The following is a 14141-nucleotide window of genomic DNA, read 5'->3' on the forward strand; positions in this document are numbered from 1 at the left end:
TGAATGAAAAGGTGAATTCTGAATTATGTTCAGTGGCGTCTGAATCATGCCAACATTCAAGGACTTTTGAAATTGACTTTAAATGGGGACGCCTGGGTGGCTCAGTTGATTGAAATTGGCTTTAAATGTAGAACAATAATTTTCAGTTATTATTAGTTAGAATGTCAAAATTTTACCAAGAGCCAGAAAAAAGTTAGTGGAGGAAAAGGGGATTATGGGATAGTGGATGACCCAGATCCTTGCTCACCTGATTCAGCAAGACAACCCAATTTCCAGAAACCACTTCTGAGGGGCTACCCCATGGGATTTCAGGGCTCTAAGGAACACAGTCAAAATTCACTGATTTAAGGTTTCAAAGCAAGTTTTTTAGAAAATAAATTTTCCTTAGATGTCTGATTTACAAAATAAATTTGGCATCCCTTCAATACTGTTTAGAATTTTTAAAAAATTTTAAAAAAACCCACCATGCTGAGAGGCTACTCAGACCAAGTCTATCTGTGTCTAAACAGTTAGACTATAATCAGGGGGGTGTTATGTTGATCTTCTAAATAATACACATAAGCTACTACTAAATCAACATGGCTGCAGGGTCCATACTTATCGTGAAAACCAGCTGCAGGACTGAGAAGGTCAGGTCTGCGCCTGACATTGGCCATTTTACTGGCCATGTGTAAAAAGACAGTAAGAGAGAGATTTCTTAATGTATTTCCCATTTACAGGGGAAGGATAGAAGCAGAGTAAAAGGAGCCCTGGGCCTCATTTCCTCCTGCCATTCTCAACCAGATAAGCTAGGTTTGGGGGTTTCGTGTACATACATTTGAAACTCATTTGAACAAACGGTACCCGGGCTACAAATTTTTTAAAACTTCTGTCCTCAATAATTCCTCACGAGTCTGATCCCACCTTCTGTGGCTTCATGGTGTCACAAAGCTCTGCCTAGGAATAAAAGCACCATGCTCCCTAAAAATTAATATGAGGAAAGGAAAGAGGCAGCGTTTCCTCTGCATTAAAGGTCAGAAAAGCCAGCATGGTCATGATTCAATCTGAACCCTGAATTCACCACTGGAAAGATAAAAAGTCTTTCAACTAATTAAAAAGATGCCGCTGAGATCACACTTTTGAGAGCAATAAATATATCAATTCCTTCTGTAGCAACTATTTTCCTAGTTGTAGAGCAGGTATGATTCTGAACTTCACCCTTTTCCTTAACCTTTGGTAAGTGTACAGTGCATAACAGAAATCAACGCAAATGTTAAAACTAGTTCTCAAGGCATATGTTACACACACACACACACACACACACACACACACACACACAAGTTTGTGAGTGCTATAGATAGTTATTTATGCGCTTCTACACCAACACACTGGGAGCTGATGACTACTGCTCCAGTATTTTAGTCACAAAAAGTAAAGTATATTAACTTCTAAAATATATTCATTTGGGATATGATGAAACTGGCTCCTACTGGCTACTGAAAGTGAGCTGTTAGCATCACTTCCCATCTGTGTGTTCAGTGACAACACATTGGTAGCCTGAAATCAGCTACGATGGGAGTATTTATACCACTGAAATTGGCAAATACTACAAATCAGGGCTTTTTCAATTTGGGTTTTTGTTTTGTTTTGTTTTGTTTTGGAGAGCCAGTTTACTAGTACATCACTGCAGATATCTGATAAAGCCATCAATCATGATCATTTATGGTTTAGTTTGTTTGCTTGTTTGTTTGTTACACTGTAACCATATCCATGTGCAATCATCAGGAAACTCGGGGCAAATGGCCAGACAATGACTACAATGAAGATAGGGAGAGAGTGGGAAAGAGAAACATTATTCTATAATACCTGAAAATGTGATAAATGTTCCTTCTAACTCATCTTTCAAACTAATCCTCTGGTGGAGACTTCTGATGTGAGGCAGCCGGAGTTCCCAGATTAATAGGAACATGAAAAACTATTCATTTATTGTGTGATACTCTTGCAAAAGCCTGCTCTATCAGAATGTTAGGAAAGGAGAGAAGGGTTTCAGCTCATAGAAGTTCAAGAGCAATATGCAATTTAACAACTGCACCCACCTTGTATCCAGGCCACACTCAATGTAGCACAAAAACAGTGTTACATCTTAAAGATCTACCTTTCTGCTGGGCTGAGAAACATCCATAAATAGCTAATCAGAGAGTGGCAAGATTTTGCTTCATTTTTACCCTCTGCTTTTCCTTAAAAACTGGCAAGAAAGAGGAAACTGACCTGTGTTTTTCAAGGGAAGACAGGTTCTTTCCACCTAACCTAGTTAAACTTTCCACGTGAAAGGAGAAAGGAGGGAAACAAACATCTTCCCCCTGCTGCTTTTCTTTCTAGAATGATCTGATTACACTGGTGGGAAAATGCTGCAAATACATGGCTGAACTCCGTGCTTGCTCAGCCCTTTTGACTGGACGAGAGACAGTTTCATAGAGTAGTGCCCTGTCTTTCTTTTTTACCGAATCCGTGAGAGTTTATATGTGGGAAGAAATCTGTTCAACCTTCCACTCCAACGTTCCTTATGGTCTGTAGCCTGAACGGCTCCCAAGCCGTACACAAATTATGTTTATACTGCTGTGGGAAAGGAGACTAGGCAATAAGAGCGGGAAAGCCTGTTTTCTGGTCTCTGTCCCAACACTGTGGGCTTGGGAACATATTAACAATTCATCCTATAGTGGGGCACAGCAGGTTCAGGAGACTCTTAACACCCTGTGAAGATTACTTAAACATGTCAGATGAGGAAAAGGAGCCAAGGAACCTGGCAGATCATTCCTTCTCCGGGTGTACCTGTCACACACTGGCACGAGCCTCACACAGGTCACTCATGGGGCTGGAACGAAATTAATCACCTGCTTTCAGAAGGAAGCAGCTTCGGTTTCCTCTAGTTTTCAATATGTTTCTGAAAATGAGGCAAAATGCTCACTCTGGTCTCCGAATGGCTTGAAATCTAGCTACCTCAGGGATGACGTATGCCTCTGAATAACAGCAAAATTTCCAGCAAGCTCTATATTCAGCCTCCAAAACAGGAGAAAGGTTGACAGAAGCACAGCTTCCTGGTTAAGCACTTAAGAATCTACCTAGAGGTTGGCATGTGACACAAACGGGAATTGTTGAGCTGTTTTAGAAATAGTGGTGATCCTGAGAGCCTCTGTCCGACATTTTGATTCCACAAAAAGGTAAGCTCACTCCCAGAGAATGCAAGGAAGTTGCTACCCCAAACATTCAGGTTAGAATCCAGTCTCTTAGGTCAGTTTAGGGGTTTTTCTATTATAATACCATTTTTCACTTATTCTTAATTCATTCATCAAATACTTACTGGCTGCCTCCTATTTCCCATTGTTATAGGTGCCAGGGACTCGACAATAAACAGAACATATAATGGAACTCTGTTCCATGGAGAACAAAGAGTTCCATGAAGATGAACTATGGATTCATCTTCAATAGCTGCTGCTGAATTAGGACTTGAGTTATTTGTATTTTTGTGTTAGTTCAAATGAAAGGTAGTTTCTCAAGTATTGGGTTGTTTTTTCTTTTTCCTTTTTTTTTTTTTTTTTTTAGTAGATACATCTTGTCCTTCAAGACTCAGCAGAGGTGACCTCTGCCCCAGGAAGTCTGCCTGGGCTCTTTTCCCCTATTTAGCCCACACAGAAGTCTCATTTCCACACACTATAAATTTCATCATAGATAGCCTCTGTCCTGACTCCTGGCTCCCCCAACTCACTGTACACTCACAGACACATTCCAGGGACACCCCCACCAGCAGAAGCAGGGCAGGGGTGCTCTCCACACAGATCCTCTGAGAGACTCACAGGCTTTTCCAGAGCCATCTGCCCCCTCCCCCTACTCTTGGCTTCTTGATGGCCTTAAGAGTGGAAAAACATGTAGTTCATTGTTCTTCCAGATTTTCTCTGACAGCCTGAACTCATGGGCAGTGCTTTCCCTATATGTCAGATCTGTGTATGTGTGTGTGTGTGTGTGTGTGTGTGTGTGTACATACGTGCTAGTGAGTTGGCAGAAGAGTAGGCTACAAGCATAGATACATGCCTGTATATAGATATGCTTAAACATGTCTAAATTACATTTTTCACCTCTTCATATCCCAAAGAGAAGATTCTTGCAAAGCTATATAAATGTTCATCTCTACTCTACCTGAGAAATACACACATTCACCATGCATCAGCAAGAAGGGACTATTTTAGGGGAATGCCTTCTGGTTTCTATTACAAAATCCAGAAGTTTCTACTAACTAGTACTGAAAAAAAATGTAAAAACAAAACAAAACAAAACAAAAAAAAAACCCTAGCCTCAGGACTTACTTGACTATATATATGCCTTCAGGGAAGAACATGATTTATAAGAAAAAGCAACTAGCCTTCCCAGGGTACTTTTTTCCCCTTGAAGATACCTTAAAGATGGTATTCTATTCCAAACAGAATAGTATGAGATGATCCAACTGAAATCTTTTATCTTTTACATTCCCTTAATTTGTGAATTTGAATATTGAAAATATGCATAAGAATTACTAAGTACTTACAACTAGCCTGTTCCTCACCTGCACCAGCTCTTCTTGGAATGTTTGAGAGCCCAAATCCAGCCACTTAGGTCTGTTAGCTAATTTCACTCATGGTCTAAGATTCAATTTCTGTGGCTGTAGAATGAATAAAAGAATTGAAGGGACACTGTATTGAGCCTATCCATGTAATTCTTATGCTTTAGTGACACTGTCCTGACAAAATTTTTTAAAATGCTTATCAACGACAATTGTCTGTCAGATATGCAGCCATTGCTCTACACAGGAATCCAAGGCTCTGTGCACTCTTGGAGCTGCTATAATTGTTTTAATAAATAAGATGGGTATAAAAATAAAAAGTGAATTAAGTCTAAGATGACAGTGAAACTATTAACAGCAAATTATGGCCACTGTAGCTATAGCTTTCCATCTCAGAGACAGGGTCAGGAGAGATAAAAACGAGACTCTAACAATATCAGAAAACATTATTGTCATCTCCTCATTTTCAATCTCAAGTATAAGGTGGATTAGAAAATTTCATTGAGTTGGTTTATTTTATTTATTTATTTATTTGTTTGTTTATCCCTGCAGTCTCCTGGGATTCCAGTGTAACCATAAACTTTCTTAAAGCTGACTCTTCCTGGATTCTTTGTCCCTCTATTTAGACTTATTATCTGCCCTGTCCCCTAAACCCACTTTCTAATAGTTTAGAAAATAAGAGACTGCAGGAAAGCAAGGAGGATTGAATAAGAGGCCATGTGGCCACACTTGAAAGATACTTCTTCAGTCTATCCCTGCATACCTGCCTTTTGGAAATAGAAGGTGGAGTGGACCTAGTTGAACACACTTACTTTGCAGGTGTGGACCCAAGCCCAGAGGTGGAAGGGCTGGCCTGGAATCACAGCAGAACCTGAACGAGGACCCAGCTCTCTTGACTATAGGTAGTGTTCAGTCTATTTATGCTGAAAATACAGAGCCCTTGCACCAAATACTGCCCGTAAGATATTGGATCTATTAAAAACATGGATTTTATTCATCATCTTCATGAAAACAACTTATGGCCCATTCTTTTAAATAAGCCCAGAAATAAATTATTTGCTTAGAGAGCCAAGCTTTATTACTGTGAGATCGATAACTGGCAAAAGCTGTTTTGAAAAGGCAGAGATTCAGATTTTCTTGCTTATAGGAATTGGTCTGAGGTTCAGCACCTGATTCAGTCATTGTGTTATGACACAAAGTTCACACATGACTAAGAGGGTTGGCAAAATGGACACATCCTCTCACACCCCTCCCTCCTCTTTCTGCATGCTGTAAACCATATCATCTTGGGAGACCTTCAAGGGCTCAGGTTTTGTAGCTTGAAGTAGCACCCTTGGTTTCCTTATTCCCCTCCTTTTATGTCTGGTTATAGAAAGCTTTCCATTCTTTATTTAATGAAGCTATGACTGTGAGAAGAAAATAAGAGTAATGACCACTCAGTGCTTTCTAGTCCATTAAACTGAGTGCTCTTCTCTCTCTCCATGCTTAGGCAAATGGACTGTGTAACCCTTGCTGCTCTCAGTTCTGTCTCCTCCTCCTCCTCTTTTTAATCCTTCTGGGATCTTGTGTGCATGTGTATGTGTGTAGAGAAAATATGTTTTATGAACATATACTAGCATCTGAAAGTAATCTGTATTTTAAGAAATACTCTTTCATTTTCAATTCCAAATATAACTCTACAGTTTAAAATTAGCAGAGCTACTTACATGCCTCTCTGATTATTAGCTTCCTTTATGAGGGGATAGTAATTATTTAATATGAGCTATGAAAGAATAGATGAAAGTTTTCAAAATGTGAGTTTCTGGACTCTAAAACATCTCTTCTTATCTTTTGTCAGCTTACATTTTTTAAAATTAAAAGCAAGAGTGATTGCTCTCCAACCTGCTCTCTCTACTAAGTTCTTCATATTATTTTAGTCACAAGTAGAAAGATACTGGGGTCCTTTAGAAATGTACTTGCCGGGACGCCTGGGTGGCTCAGTTGGTTAAGCGGCTGCCTTCGGCTCAGGTCATGATCCCAGCGTCCTGAGATCAAGTCCCACATCGGGCTCCTTGCTCGGCACGGAGCCTGCTTCTCCCTCTGTCTCTAGCCTGCCACTCTGTCTACCTGTGCTTGAGCTCTGTATCTCTCTCTCTCTCTAAGAAATAAATAAAATCTTTAAAAAAAAAAAAAAAGAAATGTACTTGCCAGGGCACCTGGGTGTCTCAGTGGGTTAAAGCCTTTGCCTTTGGCTCAGGTCATGATCCTAGGGTCCTGCATTGGGCTCTCTGCTCAGCAGGGAGCCTTCTCCCCCACCCCCCACCCCACCTCTCTGCCTACCTGTGATCTCTGTCAAATAAACAAATAAAATCTTTTAAAAAATGTACTTGCCAAAAAGGAAATAAAAGATGTAAACAGAATTTTAACATACTAATTTTGACAAGACAAATTCAGCGTAGAGATAACCTAGAACACATGAAATTACTTTCATCTGAGATCTGAAAATTTCACTTTCTTTTTTTTAATTTTTTTTTAATTTTTTTTAAAAGATTTTATTTATTTATTTATTTATTTGACAGACAGAGATCACAAGTAGGCAGAGAGGCAGGCAGAGAGAGAGAGAGAGGGAGGGAAGCAGGCTTCCTGTGGAGCAGGGAGCCCGATGCGGGGCTCGATCCCAGGACCCTGAGATCATGACCCGAGCCGAAGGCAGCAGCCCAAACCACTGAGTCACCCAGGCGCCCCTGAAAATTTCACTTTCTAATGTTCAGCTCTCCCAACATATTCAATGGAGTCAGTAGTACTTCTGTTAAGAACAACCAATTTCAACTGATTTTATAGCTCTCTTAGGCTAATGAGAGTAGTACTTAATAATTTTCAAACTAGGAACCCCAAACTCAGAACTAGTTTAATATTCTGAATAATTTTGGGGTGATGGAGCTATGAGGAAATTATGGCCAGGAGTATGGGTAATTACTAGTTACTCATCTGTAAAAGTGATCACTCATGATTCCTGGACAAGAGCCTAGAGGATCCAATTATACAAATGAAAGGGACGTTCTTAGATTAAGACACAATGTTGGGGTTCTTGGATCTCCTCCTTGTCTTTGTTTGTTTGTTTGTTTTTTGGAATAGTACTTGTAGTGGTCTCAGGGTTCAATGTAAGGCTCAGCACCTGGTTCAGCTACTTGCTAGCTGTTGAAAGTGATTAGGTGCTACAATCTCTCTGAACCTCGGACTTCTCTTCTGTCAAAGTACTTATACCACAGAGTGCTCTTGATGACTAAATAGGGGTAACCCCCATGTCGCAGTCAGCACAGGGTCAGACACTTGACAAATGCTCCTTAAGTGCTAGCTGTTATAAAAACCATGCATTTTAAATCTTGAAAAAACCTTAAAAGCCAACTCTCCCTGCCCCTTCTCTTAAAACTGGAACCTAGAGAGAAGCAATGACTTGCTTAAAATTCACAGCTGGTTAGCAGAAATATTGAGGTAGAACCCTAGTCTCCTTATTCTAGCCCAGTGTTCTTTCCTCTGCATCATCTTACTGGGCACACAGGACGCAGAACAGCCCAGAAAGTTCTGGTTGGTGCTGTCCAACAATAATCAAAAAATGTCACAACTGCTAAGAAAAAGAGAAAATGCAGGAATTGATAAAACTGCACCTTAAAAGAGATGTAAAGAGCTGCAAGGCTAGGGCGTCTGATTGGCTCAGTAGGTTAGGCCTCTGCCTTTGGCTTAGGTCATGATCTCTGGGTCCTGGGATCGAGGCCCGCACTGGGCTCTCTGCTCAGCAGGGACCCTGCTTCCCCCCCTCTCTCTGTCTGCCTCTCTGCCTACTTGTGATATCTCTCTCTCTCTGTCAAATAAATAAATAAAATAAAAAGAAAGGAAAAAAAAAAAAGAACTGCAAGGCTAAAATTAAGGTGACGATATAGAGTCCTATCAGTCTGACCCCTGGTTCATCACTGGCTGTCTTTGGGCAGAATAGGCATTATTTTGCCCCTATTCTGAGAATATAAAAGCAGAAAAGAAAATATTTTCAAGTGCCATTGGATCATTGTCAAGAAAACGCAATAAAAATGATTACTCGGGTAATATAAAAATGCTCCATAAAAACTTAATAATCAACAGTTTTAAGCAGCATGCCACTGGGTATCTGACAGGGTGCCCATGTTTTATAGACAACATTTATGGACTTGTACAACCCAAATTTTTACTCTTTATGAGTTGTGTATAAATTTGGAAAATGGTTGAAATCACATTTCAAATCAAAACTGCTTATGATCATTAGAGACTATGGACTCTGAAAAACAATCTGAGGGTTTTGAAGGGGCAGGGGGTGGGAGGTTGGGGGAACCAGGTGGTGGGTATTGGAGAGGGCATGGATTGCATAGAGCACTGGGTGTGGTGCAAAAACAATGAATACTGCTGAAAATAAATTAAAAAATTAAAAAAAAAAACCTGCTTATGAGGCATCCTGACATATAAGTGTAAATATCCTTGGGAAATCTCACAGTGCTTGGTGGAAGAGGACCTGTCCTTTGGAGAGCTAAACATGTTACGGATGGTTACTCTGGGCTGTAGGGAAACTTAGTTTGGAGGAACAGAAAGAACTTCCCCAAATACAGAAACATGGCCTGGACACAAGTATGATTCCAGAATCTATAAGTTTTGCATCCATTCTTTTGGCTAACAATTTGGCAATAAAGACACATTATATAGAAACGTTTTTTAGCATGCTTCAAATTGCATAAAGCACTGTCTCACTCACATTTTGTCCCATGGTGCCTTGGCATACAGAAGTAGTCCTTACCTTCTTCTTTTTTTTTTTTTTTTTTAAATTTATTTGTTTTATTGAGAGAGAGAGCAAATGGGAGAGAAAGAGAGCATGAGAGGGAAGTGGTCAGAGGGAGAAGCAGATTCCCCGCCAAGCAGGGAGCCCGATGCAGGACTCGATCCCAGGACTCCAGGATCATGACCCAAGTCGAAGGCAGTCACTTAACCAACTGAGCCACCCAGGCGCCCCAGTCCTTACCTTCTTGAAGAATTTAATTTAGTTGAGATTATTATTATGATTGTTTTCAACACCATTCCCTAAATTTCACCCCACACCCACTACTAGATCGAGACTCCTTAAGATCAGTAGCCATACCTTACTCATCTCTGTGATCTTAAAGCCTAGCACAGTAGAAAGTTAATATAAATGGAAGGAAAAAAACAAAAGAGGAAGGAAGGGGGAGAGGGAAGGAGGTAGGAAGCAGAAAATGGAAAAGGAAAAGAGGTGTGACAATGACAAAACTCCCCTGTTTCAACACAGGAAAAGATGCTCAGCATCACTCGTCATCAGGGAAATACAAATCAAAACCTTGATGAGATACCTTACACCTGTCAGAATGGCTAAAATTAACACAGAAAGCAACAGATGTTGATAAGGATGCAGAGAAAGGGGAACCCTCTTACACTGTTAGTGGGAATGCAAACTGGTGCCACCACTCTGGAAAACAGTATGGACGATCCTCAAAAAGTTAAAAATAGAAATATCCTGCCATCCAGCAATTGTACTACTAGGTATTTACCCAAAGGATACAAAAATAAATATTTGAAGGAGTACATGCACCCTGAGGTTTATAGCACCATTATCAACAACATCCAAACTATGGAAAGAGGCCAGATGTCCATCGACTGAAGAATAGATTAAGAGGAGGTGGTATGTATATATAACAGAATATTACTCAGCCATCAAGAAGAATGAAATCTTTCCATTTGCAATGACATGGATAGAATTAGATGGTATTATGTTAAGTGAAATAAATCAGTCAGAGAAAGACAAATACCATAGGATTTCCCTCAGATGTGGAATTTAAGAAACAAAACAGATGGCCATATGGGAAGGGAAAGAGAGAGAGAGAGAGAGAAATAAGCCATAAGAGACTCTTAACCATAGAGAACAAACTGAGGTAGGTGGGGGATGGGCTAAATGGGTGATGGAGGTTAAGGAGGGCACTTACTGCGATGAGCACTGGGTGTTATATGTAAGTAATGAATTGTTAAATTCTACTCCTGAAACCAATATTATACTGTACATTAACTACCTAGAATTTAAATAAAATTTTGAAGGGAAAAAAAATAACTCTCATGTTTTGAAGGTCATTACTGGTGACTCCAGTTAGAAAGAAGTAATGAGACCATGGAAATAAAATGCAGCCAAGTTCAACATACAGAAAACCTAGAGTAATGCAGTTACACCTCCCACGAGTATTAGTCAAGTACCCTGTGGCAACCACCTCTTCAACCTCTCTGATTTCTAGCCACCTGGCTGTATTACTTTGGTAGTACTTTATCACTGAGTATGGCTACAGCCGAAATTTTGGAGTCTTCTACTGGGGGAAGTCAATATAACATCCTGGAGAAGAGACACAGAATTCCTTCACTGAGAGTCCAATGAGGAGAGCGACACTATCCAGCAAGAGACACCAAGGACATGGACATGATCACCGAAGTTGGTTTGAAAGTTCTCTCCTCATGGCTAAAGGGGAGCACTGTCCTAGATATGCCTCAACACTCCTCCTCCTATATAGGAATTGTCATCAGAAATACACTGAAATCTTTTGGTCATAGGCATACCGAAAGATAGGCAGGTAGAGAGGCTAACCAGCTGGGGCTTTTAAAAAACAAAAGGAAAGAAAAAACAAACCAGCTCCAAAGGTTCATGTAAATGGCATCTACGTGTAATAAAGCCATAAATAGTAAAGGAAGTAAAATAACATATTTATAATTTACAAAGCATTGCCATTTGTATTAAAGCAGTGATCAGATTTGGTCCAAATTTTTTTTACCCTCCTGCTGACAGAAATTATTGTCCTGAATTCTCTCTAGTGACTTGTTTTGCCCCAAACCTTGTTTCACATTCTCTGCTTGTCTCTCTATACATATCCAGGTACCCACAGAATCCTACAGCAACCCAGGTTAGACATCCACTTCCAGACAGTGTAGCTCAATTGGAAATACTGTTATTTTAACTTGGATTAGAATGAAATCCAATGGTAGATAGAAGAAAATGTGGCACAGGGCTCCTGGGAATTTGGGCCTGTTATGCTGTGATAGATCTCCCTGTCACTTCCAGCTTCTGTGATTCCTGAGACTCACCACATCTGGGTAATTTGTGCTTGTCACATACAGCAGGCAAGACTAATAGACACATCAGTCCAGAAAGAAGCTACAGACAGCATTTCAGAATCTAACCAAGAAGACAATACCTAGCCAAACTCAGAAACAATGTAAAACAAATCCTCCTTCGTAATTACCTTCAAGCTGAACTTCACCTACACTTTCAATTACTTTTCAATGAACATATTAAAAATTAGACTAATTGAGACATTTTTTCAGTTGGTATCTGTAAAACTTAGAACAGAACACAATCTCTGTTTGCTTTCCAAAACCAAATGTTTGATCAAATAAATGAATGAGTAAGCAAGGTTGCAGGAAGAATGAGAGTAAACAAATCATTACCTATAAGTGAAATCTAGTCAATTTCATTCATTCATTCATCATGTGACATTTAATAAGCATGTACTACATAAAATAATTCATTAATTCATTCGGAATTACCATATTTTGCAAAATAGCAAAACTGAATTTCCTTAAAAATATATTTTAGACTTCTCATTGATTCAAGTTCTCCTTCTTTCTATTAATCCAAATCATGAGCACATACCTAAAATCGCATTGTCTTTGTTTATTCTCATAACTTTAGAAATTCCAATTAAAAAATATAACTCCAACCATTCAAATATTTTGTTTTTAAAATCATGATTAATTTCTAAATGTATGAGAACGTAATTTCCAGCCATCATATCTGAGATTATAACCTTAAGCCTAAAGAGAAGCAGTTAACTCTCTTAATTACAGGGAACAAACTGATGGATACCAGAGGAGAGGTGGATGGAGGGATGTGTGAGATAGGTGATGGGGATTAAGGAGCACATTTGTTGTGTTGAGCACCAGGTGAGGTATGGAAGTATTGAAATCACTTATATTGTATACCTGAAACTAATATGACACTGAATGTTAACTAACTAGAATTAAAAAAAAAAAAAAAATTAAAAAACCAAATCAAAACAAGAACAAAAAAGTAGTTAACAGGGTTGGTTTTGCTCAGAAAATTAAAACCAACACCCCATTCTTTATCACCTGCCTTACCTTTTCTAGGGAAACACTCCCATCTTTTTAACCACAAATTCCAGCCCCTGGGGCAGGTATGTAGTTAGAATAATGATTTAGAATGAGTCACTGGTAGAAAGAGGTGTGTGATTTGTTTGGAGCTAGAGAATGTTAATAACAATAGCAATGAATATAGTCTGGCTTCTTACTCACAGAATTTTGAGGGTAAGATGAAAGACGTAGACTTGAAATATACCTAAAATAATCACCTGTCAGTTGTAATATCTAAGTTAGTATCTGACATGCATATCACGGCAAATGTCCAATGATTACTTTTTCAGTATAATGGTCAGATGCCAAACATTTCCCCATGTAGTAGGTCCTTTCTCAAGGGCACAATGTGGTCCAGTCCAAATATAGGTCCTTGGACAGGTTATGGGTTAAATTCACAAAGTTCGAAAGGAGTGAACCCAAACTTTCAAACAGGCAAAGAAGCAACTTTATCTTTAAAGTCTTTGAGGCCGATAGGTATTCATGGGTCATATTAGACTAGAGAACAGTTTTGGAGACTGTTGGCCTCCTTCCCTACAGTTGGATGGTTAGGGTGAGGGATGGGTCTAGTCTCCGGAGGTGACGTTCTATTAAATCGATCTCGCTCAGGGGATGCTCTATTCTAATTTGGCACAGGCTCTTTGGGCCATAATAGTGAAATCACTCCAGCTTTCAAGTTAAAGCTCCAAACCGAAGAGAATCCAGTTCATTTTTGTAATCATAGTCAACCCTCAATTATTTATGCATTTGGTATAAAGTAGTATCTTCAGTAGTAAAATGATAATTTATGTTTGACTTCACAGCATGTTCTATATTTGGGGTTTTTCTTTTGTTTTTGGCAACATCAACAGACTTATTTTCCTAATTAGTTTGACCCTGATTGAATGTTACAATTAACATTCTCTGAGCGTACCCACACATACCCATACTACTCACCAATTGATGGTGGGGAGAATGCCCAGAAACATACTGAGGGATAGGCAAAGGTGGTCTGAGATTATGTTTTTGCTGCCAGCAATTCACAAATAGATCATCTGGATCAATAGGGACTTGGCTGTACTTTTAACCAGGCACTTCCAAGAGCCAAATAATCATATTAGCTAATTCCCATCTATAAAAATATATGTAGCCTCTGTAATTACTTATTAAACTAAGTGCATCCAGCACACTGAATACTTTTCTTTTTTTTTTTTTTTCTCCAAGACTACGTAGTTTTACTGTTTATGCTGATTCAGCTAACAAGATAATTGCCAGATCTCTCCAGTAGCCGCTCCGCAGATCTGCCCGAGTTCTCTCTCAGGCTTGGAGGTACTGGGGAATGTAAGGGGCCAGAGTCAGCCCTCTGCCTTGTCACTCTGGGGAATTAAATGCAGCTTCC

General features: G+C 39.5%; 1 protein-coding gene across 1 annotated transcript in view; it reads right to left on the minus strand.

Annotated features, from left to right (window-relative positions):
• The window catches only part of GAP43 (growth associated protein 43), a 98754-nt gene that overhangs the window by 32389 nt on the left and 52224 nt on the right, over positions 1–14141 (minus strand). The gene's annotated exons all lie outside the window — the stretch shown is intronic.

The sequence above is a fragment of the Mustela lutreola genome, chromosome 2 (assembly GCF_030435805.1).
Source record: "Mustela lutreola isolate mMusLut2 chromosome 2, mMusLut2.pri, whole genome shotgun sequence".
NCBI lineage: Eukaryota > Metazoa > Chordata > Mammalia > Carnivora > Mustelidae > Mustela > Mustela lutreola.